At 38.3% G+C, this 14,976-nt stretch overlaps 1 protein-coding gene across 1 annotated transcript in view; it reads left to right on the top strand.

Annotated features, from left to right (window-relative positions):
* LOC128264945 (uncharacterized) overlaps positions 1–14,976 on the top strand; it is an 88,669-nt gene that overhangs the window by 23,336 nt on the left and 50,357 nt on the right. The window contains exon 3 of the mRNA XM_053000672.1: positions 181–210. The gene's annotated coding sequence lies outside the window, so the exon portion shown is untranslated. The remainder of the gene's footprint in view (positions 1–180; positions 211–14,976) is intronic.

The raw sequence follows: 14,976 nt of genomic DNA, 5'->3' as shown, positions 1-14,976 counted from the left end.
CAAATTGAGTGCAGGGAAATACTGTGATTAGGCTTGTCACAAACAAGTCGCAACCACAAGGCTTTGTTACATCTAAAATTATTGGGTTTTTAAACATTGTTTATAAAATTAATCATATATCTCAAATTATGTTGACTAGACTACATTTTGACATTGTGTTTTTTGCTTTTATCTTTTCAGGGTCTATTTCTTTTCTTGAGCTTGACATATGTAAGTATATTGGTTAATTTATTACAAATTTATAAATAATGTGCAAATCATAATAACTTTTGACATGACATGCAAGTTAAGTTTATTTCGAAAATATAAAATGTCCTTTTTATGAATTGGTTAAAGAAAAGCTTAGTACGAAGCGCGGGTGAAAAGTGCTAATTCAAATTACATTTTCTAAATTGCTTCTGTTGAAAGGCTTTACAAAGCGACTCTGTAGAATGGCTTAGGTGAATGGGATGAGAAGCGCGGAGAGGGGCACTGTGAAGGGACCGCAAATGAGTCAACCTTGAGATGATAATCTCTGCGAGAAGCGCCGTGGACGGGCGATCAACATAGTCTGCAGATTTAAAGCAGACTAACCGAAATGATTCCTACACCCTCCCCCCGATTGCGCCCAGCTCTCTTATCTGGCAAAGTATTCGATTTAAATATTTTATTGGTGAAAGTTTGCCTCTCTCTCTCGCTCTCGCTCTCGCTTTTTGCTGGGCTGGTAGTTTTTGCAACCTTATATTCGGGGCTACCTGCTACATCACTTCACCGCCCCCAGAGAGACTGTTGCATTATTCATTAGGCAGGAGGTTGGCGCTTGGAGGAGAGCTGGCCGAAACAACATGGCCCTGGCCCGACTAACAACTTCCGGGTGGGGTGGGGGGAATCGGGATGAGATGGTTGGCCAGCGGAAATTGCAAGCATGGCCAAATAATGACTCACACAGACGATACTGGGTGGTATGATTTTTTTTTTTGTACTTTTTACTTTTGGAGTGAGGTGGCCAAATCAGCGCACTTGTCAAACATGTTGATGGACACTTGAAAGGCGACGACGAAGAAGAATCGGAAATATAAAGAAGCAGCTAAAGCCACTGGCCAAATTGCTTTTAAAAGTCCGCTTTTCCTGATATTTTCTTTTCTTCTCGTTTCGTTTTCTTATGACGCTTTGTTAAATGCCTTAAAATAGTTTTTGAAAGAGAAATGTATATGTGTGAGCTCGTGTGTGAGTCATAAAAGCGCCATCGATTTGAAATATGTTTAGTGTGCCTTCCGCCGTGGAAAAACATGTTCATAATTGTCGGGGTGGCGTATCGCGCATACGCTATGTGTGCCACTTGGCGATTGTGGAGGAGGACAGTAGTCAGCCGATTTGGCGCCGTCTACTGTCAACGCAGTCAACTTCCATTTCCTCTGCCACTTTCAAGTGGCGCACATCCACTCAGTATGGCACACATGCCATACCATATCAATTCCTGGCCATATCTGGCGATATCTACCGCTGGCTATGCACACAAATGATTTATTTATTTATTTGCTTATTGCCAAATGCCAAAATGACGCAGCTGCCACGATATCGTACTTCGTACCAGTGCCCACAATATATAGTCCCCTTTTCCCTATTTCCCCCCACCGCCCACATGGATCTATTTTCCAATTGACGGGGGAAATGCAGAGTTTGCGGGAAAATATGTGTATAAAAAACAATGCCGACGCCAAAAGCAACAGCAGCAGTAGATTTCCCGCCAAAAAAACTTGATTGAGCGGCGAAAAGAACATCAATTTAATGGCTTTTCACTGGGGTTATTTTTAGGGACCATGTGAACTTAACCTTTTGGCTGGGGTTCAATGTGCAGCAATCAGTGACACATGAAAGTTTATCACTTTCCTTTCAGTTGAGCATGTTGTAACATTTCTTTCCTTTCAAGATTTACTTGTAAATAAATGTATTTTTTAATAAGGCTTTAATTGTTAATGGCAATAAAACAAAGTTTATTATACATTTTAAGGCATATCAAATACTTAAAAAATAAAATCTGTTCATACAAAGTTCAGAGTAACTAGATCACCTGCCATTTGCAATCCCTTTGAGCCTATTGACCTGCAGTCGGTTGTAATTAAAATGCCATATCTGAGCAGTACAGATTTATAGCTTTTCCCATGCATATATCATTCGCACAATTGGATTCAAAGGCCACCTCCCTGCCGACCGAATCCAAAACCCCTAGACAATTACGGAATCTCTATTTGACAGACCGAGGAATGAACTCGAAGTTCTGAGTTTTGGGGAAATTGCCTCATTTCCCAGTGTTTGCCGGCAAAGTTTCCCTCTGCCCACCCTTTGCGTTTGTCATTAATTACAAGCTGAGCCAGAAGCTCGCCAGTTTCGGTAGATCATTAGTCCACTTGCTAATGGCCCGCAAAACAAAGGAAATTTTCTTTTCTTCCTGTCGATAGCTGCTTCTCTTTCCCTCTTTCTCTCTCTCTTTCCCTCACTCACTTCCCTCTCATTGTCTTGAGCACTTAATTATGCAATTATGTCTTTTGTCATTTAATTTCTGTTTGCCGCAAAATGCGTTTTCACAGATTTTCTTCTACAAATTAATTTCGGTTCCTATTTGAATACCCGGCATTTGTTGAATACACGAGTATATTGAATTTCAAATAAGGTATTTTAACAAGGCTTTTATATGCATATAAATTTTAAAATAAAAACAAATTCACTTATTACACACTTATAAAAATCCTTATACCAACTGAGATTTTTGTTCTTTTCCCTTTAATTCTGATCCTTAGAATGCTGGATCAATTTTCAATAATAATAACATAACAATAAAATTCTGTTTGGTAATCAGCTTATTTACCGGGTATCTTAAAGTCTTTCTTGGTTTCTTTTTATTGTTTCGGTTGCCAGAATTTGGGGTCTAGTAGGATTGTAGGTGCGGTGGAAAATGGAAACACATGTTGCTAGCGAAAAATGTTTGAGTTCGTGTATTTGTGGGGTTCTCTTGGTTTCTAGAATTCTTAGGGGAGGGGGGATGTGTGTGGGTGTTGTGGGGTTTTCTAGAGCCGCCCCGTAGACAAAATCCTCTGGCTTTGGCGCAACAGCTGGTAACTGTAATTTGGCAACGCCAACTGCCACGCCCACACGCGTTCCGCCCTCTAATTGGGTCTTTCGGTTGCCCGTTTCTACATCTTCAACATCAACTGGCAAATGAAATTTACATTTTTGACTTCATTTAACTTGGCAATTTTGGCAGAGTGCTGCTACTGCAGCATTCTTGTGTGTGTGTGTGTGTGTGTGTGGCACGCTGACATATGCCAATTGACTTGCCACTTGGTAATTTAATATGTATGCTCTCAGCTTTCCCAGCTTTCTCGGCTTTCAATGCTGGTAAAATCAAAATCCCACACCCATCGTTGAATTTCATCCCAATATTTTAGCCCCGGGAGCTGCCAAGGCCGCCGATGCCAAAGCCAAAGGCAAAGTCAAAGCCAAAGCCATTGTTCATTCATTCTTGTCACAAAACTGGGTGGCAGATTGTTCAGAGTAACCGATGAGGGGGCCGGTGCGCGGAGGACCCATTGTCCAATGGCCTTATGCAACTTTAATTGAATTGCACGCTAAGCTGGAGGGCACGGAGCATGGACATGGACATGGGCAAGAACATGCTCGTCCACTGCGACAAATTGGCCTCCAAAATGTGTGACCATAATAACACAACTTTTGCTAGAATTTTGAATGGTCAAGTTATCTTGAAGCCTTGATCCCTACGATTTTTCTTGGTTGGATTTCAATTATTGGTTTAAAAATATATAAATTGCATTTTGTGTTCCAAATACTTTCCAATGTTTTTGTACGCTTACTTTTTTCATAAAATAAAATTTTCACCTATTTAATAAGTTGATAGCAAGTTGGTGGCTTTTTGCAGGCCAAAAGTTTCTAGTCAACAAAATCTACATTTATAGTAATGCTCTTATATCTTACGTTTTTAAAAAGCTTACATTATTTTATAAGTCTTTTCATTGTGAAAGTGCTTTTTGTGACTCTATAGTCCTCAATTGGCTTATCAATAAATTACATTATCAGAATTCACATAAACAATAACGGTAGACGTTTTCAAGCCCCGACTTAAAATTTTGCAAGTGTGGTCTAAGGACAAGTTCGATTTGTTGACAGGTCGGAGCGAAGAAATTTTCATTAGATTTATTGATTGCCCAACACGACGGAGTGTGGGCGTATTGGTAAATCGCCTCAAGTGGCAGAACATTTGGCCGAAAATTAAGTTGCCTTGTCGTTTTGTGGGATTTTGAGGTTTCGCCATGGTCAGTTGTTGTTTTTTTTTTTTTTTTTTACGTCCTGCGCGCTGATTTTTTTTTTGCGCCCATTTTGGTTGGCTGTAATTAGCAATCAAATAATTTCGTTATAATGCTGATCCATTAAATATGCATTGCTGACCATTTTGCTGCATTAGCCAGAGAATTGCACATTAGATGCCAATTAAATTCTGATTTATTGCCAAGACCCAGGCAGAAGTGTGATAGGCAAAAGGTGGGCTGGTCGTGCTCAACAGTTTTGTCAACAGTTGTGTGGCCAATGCGGCGTATGCGTGATATGCAAACGGCTAATTATCGATTTTATTCGATTGACCTGATATAAAACGTGTCCCGTGTCCGCCCGCAAATAGCAAATGGAGAATGGAAACTGGAAAATAGCAAAGTGCTTTCCTAGTTTGCCATTTTTGGCTTTCACTTCTCATCAATTTGCAAAACTGTCACAAGTTGGACAAAAAATGAAGCCCTTATTTTCAATTCAAATTCCACTTAAATGAGCATAGATATAAATAGAAAGACATAATGCAGTCCGATGGCTTTATGGCTCATTGATTATTTGAGTGATTCCCTTGGTGGTTCAAAGAGAAAATTGTAAGCTAATTTCTTCATAGATATAGTGTAGAATAAAATTATTGATAATGATAAATGCTTTAATGCAAAACATGGATGCTATACATCAACGAATAACGTACAACTATTGTTTTCTAAAACATGGTTTACTTAAGTATGAAGTATGTGATTTTTCAACTATTTATAATGTCCTGTGTAATTTAATTATTTGGAGACACTTATTATGTATGTCTCTTTTAAAAGTTTAATAAAATCATAAAATATGTGCCCTTGCTAAGCCAATTATAGTGTTATTTTAAGTTTGTAAAGTAATACCTCAATGTTTTAGGGATTTAAGTGGCAGTAAAAACGGAAATAGGCTAGCTCATAAAAGCCAGCTCGATTGATTTCCGTATTCACCAGTTATTAAATACTTTCCCAGCAAATATGAATGTATGTACGAATTTTCCGAACCACATACACACACACACACACCCATATTTCACTCTTAGCTGTGCATATGCATGCGATTCAGCTTCTATGTGCATATTTAATCCGATTTCGTTATTGTTGTTGGCAGTCTGTTTTTTGGGGGGGAGGGGGGGGGGGGTTTAATAAAACATTTCATTCTCGGTGTTTCCATCACCGTTAAGTTGCCCAGTTTTCGAATTGGGATGACGACCTGTGATGATGGTGCTCTGCTTATGTTGTTATTTTCTTTGTTGGCCTGTTTTAAGTTTTAGTTTTTGTTTTTTACCTCCTGTGTTTTGTGTTGATGTTTAAGGCCAGGGCCAAGAGGAATCTGGCTATTGTCGTCGCCATTGTTTCTCCGGGCCAAAAACAATGTCTAGTAGTCGTAGTCCAAGATCCCAGCCGCTCGAGGCATTAATTACAACGTTCGCATCAGGACTGGCCGGCCGGCCGGGCACATTGTATCGTCGGGCTGAGATTCTGTTTTAGATTGGCATTCAGGTGTAGACGAAGGTGCAAGTGCAAGGCCAGGATTTGAGGAGCAGGAGAGCAAGCCATTGTTGGGCCAAAAACAATTGCAACTGTACCGAGTGGCTGCCAAACTGCCGGAAGTTTGCTATTACACGGAGGGAAAACAAATATTTTACCATATTTTGTAAAGTTCAATTTAACCCATATAAATAAAAAAAAACTTAATAAAAATTTGGTAACTAACTTACCAAAATTAAAATTGTGCTTATAATAATATAAATTATAAACATTATTAACTTTAAGCTATTCATTTTAATATTTTCGTTTAGATTTATATTAATCGTTTAAATTTATAGATCATTAGCTTTTGATATGAAACATGTTAGTACCATATACATATTATGGTACAATTAAGATTATTTAAGATTAAAAACTATAGGTTTTAGTTTATTACCAGACAAGCAATCTTAGATGTATTCATGTGAACATATCATATTTGTATAGGCATATAAAGTGATGAAAACTTTATTTATTATATTATATGAGTGCTTGCAAATATAGAATGTATTTTAACCCGAAGAAGTATTATGGAGCTAGAGAATGTCAATGAGTTTTTTTCTTGATGTAGAGGTGGATTTTGCTGTGTTTGTCCGGGTTTCGTCTTTAGTTTGTTAGCCATCATTGTTTTGGCCAAACTGCAGCTGCCTTGGTCCTCCGTGTCATATCGTGTCTCTTGGCCGGCATTGTTGCCACTTGCGCTGCGGGGCTCGGCTAAATTGATAAATGCACCTGGCTACACACGGACCCTTTGCTTTCTGGCCCCTGCAATGGTGTCTTTGTGCCCGAAGCCATTTGTGCCATTGATTTGATTGCTAGCTGCGATCATCTAATTGATGTGATGTGCTCACATGGGACAAGAGGGCTTATATGTGCAGTTGTGGGCCCATTAATCTCGAAACTGAAGCAGCTTATAGCTAGACCAACGGATGCTATTTTATTGAGATAAAATACTGCTACGGTCATAATAATAGTCAATAGTTTTTAATCAATTTTTATAAACAAATATTTTTACATACTCTACTTATGCTAAATTTGGATTGCTATATGTGACTTTTTAGTTAATAGTACAGCTTTATTATAAAGCATGATGAAAATATAGACACAAATTTCAAATGAGGTTCAAAACTAGCTTAGTATGCTATTAAAAGTAATATTTTTATGACAGCAGCTGTATTAAGATAGGATTATACATATGCAATTTTAGTTTGGCATATTTAGTAATTCAATGTAAGCCAACCCAGGACAAGTTCAAACGAGTTCTATAAAAATCCTAGACCTATGTATGTTATATTTACACAATAAATGCGTGCAATTTCCTGCTTGACAACCTTGATATTACGGTACCAAAAATCGTGATTTACACGTGTAAGGGCTTCTTGTTCTTCAATCCAATCACGGAATTCAATCCCTGCCACGAAGGCTCCATTTTTGGGCCCCGTGTACATGACAGCCGCGGCCTTGAGCCTTCGATTGCACGGGAGGTAGGTGGGTAGAAAAAAAGAAACCGCCCACCCCCCACTTCTGACTGCATCAACAGTTGGCAACCCTTTTTGCAGGGCCCGCATCTGCACAAAAGTTGCCTATTTCACAGCGACATAGCAAATTGCCTTGATAAAAAGAGCAGGTGGGTGAAAAAAGGTGGTGGGGGAGAGGGGGCTTTGGAGATATAGAGCTTGGGTTGTCAGTTGGCTTAAAAATGCAGCATAAAAGGACCAAGCGACGCGGAACCCGAGGAGTTGGGCAAGAACAACAACAGATGTGATCCCATCCACTCGACACCCATCACCACCCACTATGAAAAGTCAGCTGCTCAAATGCAACTGGCACATGTGCACTGATGCAAAAAAGCTCTTTTTAAATGAAGCGTAAAATTGATTAATTAAAAAGGTACCATTCACCAATTTAAATATAAAATAATTTATAGCTTAAAGTTAATCAAAAATGTTTGCTTTTATTTAAATGAGTTTTTTGAAATTTAAATTTGATTTAAACATCTAGCACAAACATAAAAAAATTAAATAATATATCAAAATCTCCTAAAAAAAAATTAAATTAAATGTTCTGAAAAGCAAAAAACTCGTACCAATAATTTTAATAAGAATTTAAATACATAAAATGACATGCAATACCAATTATTATCGATTTTAAATGACCGCCTCTCCGCCGAAGTATACTCATGTTTCAGAGCAAGTTTTTGATTTTAGACATTTTTTTTTCACCCTGTACCATGTCAGCCAACTTTTGCCTTTGCGGGCTGAAGCACTTTTAGCCGCCTTTATGCTGCACATGCTCTTTGTTTTTGCCATTCGGCCCCGCCCCCACTTTTCACCGCCCACCTGAAAAGGTAAGGTCGTTGTAGTCGCTGGGTGCGTTTTTGGGAGCACGCTGCACACTTGCTGCTTTTAATGAAGGCATTTAGCAATACGATGCCAAAAAAAAAAAAAATCGGAAAAAAACCAAAAAAAAAAAAAAAAGCAATCGGCGGTGGCAAATTGCTGGCGAATCGTAGTTGTACTTGACCTTTGACTAGCGCAGGTGAAGAGTAGCAGCAGTTTCAATGGGGCACATCTCTGGCGATTCTCAAATTACCAGTCGGCGACCTCCGAAAAGCAGTTGAAAAATTCTAAAGACATTTATTTTTCTACTAATTGGATATTGAAATCATTTCAAATCAATCAAATCTTTTCTGGCTTTTAAAGATATATATTATACAACTTATCTCAAATTTATTATTAGAAATAAATATTTTTATAAATGGAAAGTAAGCTGCAATACATATTAGTCTCTAACAAAAAAAAAAAAATAAAACTTGCACAGAAACCATTTAAATAAAACCCTCAATTAAATGTCAAAATGTGAATAATTAACTTAAAGCCCAACAATATGGAAAACATAACACATAAACACACAAAAGGTGCCCTCAAACTGGTGTCAATATTATGAAAAAAAAAAAACAATTAATCGTAAAAGAAATCTAAAGACTTTTAACCAAAAGGAAAGTTTAAACTTTTGGTCAAGTGCCATCAAAACTCATAAGCTGCAAATACGCTTGCCCTGTTAATGGTCCAAGTTCGAGCACTTTAAAAGCTCTGTATTTTAAGTGGCTACATTTTCATCCAGCTGCCGATCCAGTTTCTGTTTCCTTACACACATACACACACCTGCCCCGAAAGTGTGACAACAACACACGGACACCTAAATGAAAAACCAAAGTCTAAATTGCAGAGCAGCAGTTGAAACCGGAGCTCAAGTGGCCGGCGGCCATGCGTGGAAAAGCCCGTGAAAAGAGGGTGGGAAAATGGCGTGGCCGTGAAAAAACGCGGATGGCAGTGTCGCGCACTTGGGACAACGTTTTTTTTTTAATTTTTTGTTTTTTTATTCGCTTGCACGGCAGATGGCAAATGACCCGCGGCCCAGACTGTCCAAAGTGGTGACCCCTCACATTTCGGATTTCATTCCCATTCCCATTCTTATTCCTGATCCCGATTTTCCGGACTACGACTGACATGCGCTAATTGATTTCAAGATCCCCCGAGGGTGGCAAAAAAAAGACGACAACGACAATGACAACGACAACTGCCCAACAAAACAGCTTAATTATATTTCGAGTTTCGAGTTTGGCCAACTGTTTGCCAGATTAAAAAACTGCACGTCGTCCAGGTTAATTAATTTTTCCTTTTCCTGCGCCTCTCGACAGGTGGCAAAGTTTTCATTCAATCAAGTGTGCCAAGTGCGCCGCCCAAAGAAGAACTTTGAACTTGAAGTTTTGTTGGCACCACCGCCACCACCACCAGTTCTTCGCTACGGCTTCTCATCTTTATCCGCCGCCCTCCAATGCCAGCATTTTAATTAGCCTAATTAATTTTTGGCACAAAAACCAAGAAAACCCCAGCCGAGAGCCAAAACTTTTCACGGCATTTCCTTCGGCGACTGCTCGGGTGTGCCTATTATTTTTTTGGTGGGTAGTGTAGTGGTTTGCTCGTTCGTTCGTTCGAAAAGAAACAGAAAGGGAAAGGGCAAGGAAAAGTTGGAAAAGAAAGGAAATGCAGTGGTAAAAGTTTCCAGCTGCTTGGCAAGAAAGCGATGTGAAAACGATGCGTAGTTTCATAAATTGTTTCAAAAGCGACAACAACAGGTTGTGTCAGTGGCTGGAACAAAATGTATTATATTAGAACACACAGATTAAATCAATGCAAGAGCTTAAAACTAATAAACATTCGAGTATGATGAAGAGCTATTTTATAAACAAGATAATTTATAAACGAAAAATGGATAAAGAAAAAATTTGAAAACAAAAAACTTGCCATTATATTTAGATATTCCTATCTTTGATCTTAAATGTCACTTAAATACAGTTATTTACACCATTTAAGAAAAACAAGAAGGAAAGCAAACTTCGGCAAGCCGAAGTTCATATACCCTTGCAGCTATTGCATTAATTAAATACTTTTGAAAACATTTAAATTATGATTTACTTGAGTATGTGCTAAAAAAAAAACATTGAAACTATGATTATTTGCAGCTCAATTATTAGATAGTTATTTATATATTTTTATTATTTCTATGGGAGCTATATGCTATAGACGTCCGATTTTGATAAAATTTATACCATAATTCTGAAATAATTAAACATTGCTATATGTCGAAGAACTAAACAAAAAATTAAAAAACAGAAAAGTTATAATTTTTTTCATTTATTTTTCCGATTGTTCCTATGGGAGCTATATGCTATAGTCGTCCGATTTTGATGAAATTGAAACCGTAATTCTGAAATATTAAACCATTACTATATCTCGAAGAACTAAACAAAAAATTAAAAAACAGCAAAGTTATAATTTTTTTTCATTTATTTTTCCGATTGTTCCTATGGGAGCTATATGCTATAGTCGTCCGATTTTGATGAAATTTAAACCGTAAATCGGAAATATTTTACCATTACTATATGTCGAAGAACTAAACAAAAAATTAAAAAACAGCAAAGTTATAATTTTTTTCATTTATTTTTCCGATTGTTCCTATGGGAGCTATATGCTATAGTCGTCCGATCCGGCTCGTTCCGACTTATATACTACCTGCAATAGAAAGACAACTTTTGGGAAAGTTTCATGCAGATAGCTTTAAAACTGAGAGACTAGTTTGCATATAAACGGACGGACAGACGGACAGACGGACAGACGGACAGACGGACATGGCTAGATCGACTCTCCTAGTGATGCTGATCAAGAATATATATACTTTATAGGGTCGGAAACGTCTCCTTCACTGCGTTGCAAACTTCTGACTGAAATTATAATACCCTCTGCAAGGGTATAAATATGATAAATAAAATTGAATGACAAACTAAGTATGTACAAGTTTGAACTTGTTAAGCCCATAACACAGAATTTTCATGAAATTTAAAGCCTCGAAATCTGGACAAACAAATATTTTCAAAGCACTTGCAAATGTTGGGGCTTAAACATTTGAATTGCTTTTTTTGCTATTCATTCTCTGGGTCTGCATGGTAATTAGTTCAATATGAAGCGATAAACGGAAACGGAAACAAACCGATGATGCTCGTATAACAGCAACATTTCCCTTGTTAAATACCAATAATGGCGGAACAGACTGCCCAGTTTTCCCCTCCGTTCGCCCTTTTGAGCCCAGTTAATATGAACATAAGTTTGGTGCAGGACACCACAGAACAGGACGAGAACTAGGACCAGGACTAGGACCAAAACCAGGACCGAAACCAGGACCAGGGCCAGCTGTTCCTGCCGGAAGTATGCAGGCGAGCTGACAAACCCGTTTAGGAAGTTGAACGGCCTGCGAACTGCGAACAGCAGAATGCCCAGGAAGGAAGGCGGAAGTGTGTAATTTAAGCTGCGGGCAGAGGACGAAGGACTGAGGACGAAGGACGGAGAAAATCAGGAAGTTTGTTAAACCAAAAATGCAACAAGCAGCTGGCTAGCAAAATCAGGATATTCAGGAGGTGAGGAAACGAGAGAGACTGTTACAAAAACCAAACTTCAGTACAAATTGAACATTGGAGTTTCATACACAAAGCATATACAAGTTAGAAAAGTATATAAATTCTTCTATATATAATTTATGCAGATTAAATACAAATTTAATAATATCAAAATCATACCCCACTGCTCTTGTTAATAATGCTCAACTTGTTTAAATTTGCCTTGTTGCTTTGAAATTACAAATTCATATATGCATATTACTTTATTTTATTTGTCACTTAATGGCAAATAAATACTTACTTTAATGAAAAACAATGGTATTTTGCCTTGCAACATAATGTAATGATTTTAAATTAATATTTAATTTGATGACCAATAATATTAAAAATATTATGATAGTGCAATGTTGACTGCATTGCAAGTGATATGGCAATAATGATGGTGTAGAACAAAGCAGATGGGAATGGTGACCAAGCCGCAAATCAATGAAGTAAAAACGATTTAGAAAAGCCCTTTTTAAATATGCAGCCAGTTTTTATTGAATTTTAAAAGCACTCCTGGAATTTTCCTTTCACTACTTTTTTTGTAGCCTTGTTGTGATGAGATACAAACAGTGTCTGGTGACCCCTCATTTTTTTTTAAAAAAGGATGTAGTGCAGTGTCCAGTGTCTAATGCTAAATATGCAAAACGGCCAAATGCACTTAGTCGGTATGCGGCTGCTCTTAGCCAAATTTGTAGCTGTTTGCCGGAGTTGCACATAAATCGTGGCAACTTGTGCGCTCAAAGAGCCGAAAAATTACATCCAATGGTGGCATCCACGGTGCCAAAGGACGAGGACGAAGGACTAAACAAAAAATTTACGGCGAGTTGCTGCGAGGAGGAGAGGGACCCCCACAAATGGCAGCTTTGGCATCAACTCAAGTGGCCATAATGGCATAGACGATGTACAGGAAGCCAATGTTGTTGTTGTTGTTGTTGCTGTTGTTTCAAAGGGGGGAGCAGAAAGTGGGGAAGTGTCACAGGAAACAGGAAGTGCGGCAGATAGCAGAGCAAAAGTTGGCTACGTCCCAGTTTTAGGACAACGACACCACCAGGCATCAGGCATCGGGCAAAGCCGGCACCACATCATCATCAGCAGAGGTCTGGGCATATTTCGCACAACTCAAAATGAAATTTATAAAGCAACTTATGCAGAATCATCATCGGCGTTTTTGCTCCTTAATTATGCGCTCATTAGACGGACTGCCTTTGTGCCACACGGATTTCTCTTCTTCTCTCAGTTGAATTGAATGCTTTTTATTTCATTTCATTTGATTTCATTTCATTGCCATTTCGTTTGGCTGCACTGCAAACTGACAAATTTCTTAATTGCAAGGCAGCTTTTTGGAATGCGCCTTTTCATCTACGGGCGCCCCCCGAAAAATCCAAACACAAAGATTGAAAGCAGGCAAAATGCGAGAAGGAATAAAAAGAATGGAAACAAAAAAAAAATGGGCCAAAACAAAAAAAAAAAAACAAATATATTTAGTTGACTGCTCGCACTTTGAGGTACTGGGTACTCTTTAAGTTTATATATAGATAGTTATAAATAACAGATAATATTAAAAGCTTCCGCAGAGCAAAATAATAATAATAAAATATAATAATAAAATAATAATATTAATTTAGTAATTTAGTTACTTCCTAAATTTGGTTGACTAAAAACTTGCACTTTATCTGTATGGCTATTTAGATCTCACTAAAACTAAGCAAATAATATTTGACAAAAAGTTAACGAAATATTTAAAAATGGCTGTATTATTGATCTTCTGCCGGATGGCAAACAAATTTACCCTTTTTAATGGGTATTTAAAAGCAGAAGGATAGAAATCAGGCCAGCCGAGCGTGGGATCTGTTCAAAAACTGGCCAAAATGGGGCGGCAAATGCAGTACGGTACGGTACGGTATGGTATATCTTGCCTAATGGCCGCTGGCAAATGCAAAAAGGCTGTTGCCTGTTTGTTGCTGCTGCTGCTGGTGATGCTGCTGCTGCCGCTGTTGCAAGTTGGTTGGCAACCTTGAAGTTGCACAGAACCGAGAATGGAAATAAAAAAAAAATTGAATTTAATTCAAATTGAGCTTGTGCCGCACACAGCGGCGAACAAAAGAAATGAGAACTGCTCTAAAAAGAGCTCAACAATGTCTTGGCATAGTCGTTACCCTTCCATCCTCGCATCTCGACCCCATATTCCATAGCCCAACCCCAAACCTCCTCATTCGTCTCTTTTTGTGGCATGTGCTAAAATAGACAAGTTTATTGCCAGTTTTTGGGGCCTGTGGGGCAAACAATGACGAGGCCAAAAGGGTAGACAAGTGCCAGCTAGGCCATGTTCTTCATACATTCCCACACTGGCAAAGGTCAAAAGTGTGCGTTTTCTTTTCGCATTGTATTGTGTTTTGCTTAGCACTAGGTCAAAATGCTGGGACAGTTGTCAAGGTGAGCGCTGCTTGAGCCCCCAGTCCAGTTCCATATTTCTCGCTCTGTTTCTGTTTATGTTACTGTTTCTGTTACTGAGTTCTGAGTCTGGTTTGGTTTGGGTTTTTGTCATGTGTCACAAATTGTACAAGATCCGGGGTCTCTTTCTCATATCTTTCGGCTGCAGTCTCAGCACATTTGGGCCCTGTGTGTTTGCCTTTCGGTTATTCATAGACCTCTTTCTCTCGGCCTAATTGTCATACATTTTTTGGGGGCTGTATTTTTATGACCACAATGGCCACGACGGAAACTGGGTTAAAACGACAGAAGCACTCTAAAAACTGTAGACGGTAAACCAAGGGTCAAGATGGCCAAATTTGGCTGAATAATTTTTTTAGCTGGGTTCAGGGTTGAGTGCAAGCACTCAGAAGTTTTACAGCTTTTGAACAAGTCTAACGAACGTTAAGCACCCATGCCTATAGAAACTAAAAAGTGCCCAAAAAACTGGATAGTCGATTTAAAAAAAATTCATTTCTGAGCCAAATTTAGACTTTTTTCCTAGGGGGTTGCATTATGATTTTTGGCGAAAATTAAATTTATCATCGAGTGAAAAATTAAAGACCTTTTTTTTAAGTTTTAATACATAAACGCGATTTTAATTGCTTTCTGAATTTTAAAGTTTTGACAAAAAACCGACACTGT

Source organism: Drosophila gunungcola, unplaced genomic scaffold (assembly GCF_025200985.1).
Source record: "Drosophila gunungcola strain Sukarami unplaced genomic scaffold, Dgunungcola_SK_2 000086F, whole genome shotgun sequence".
Classification (NCBI taxonomy): domain Eukaryota; kingdom Metazoa; phylum Arthropoda; class Insecta; order Diptera; family Drosophilidae; genus Drosophila; species Drosophila gunungcola.
Note: the sequence above shows the minus strand (reverse complement) of the source record. Positions and strands in the feature narration are given on the sequence as shown.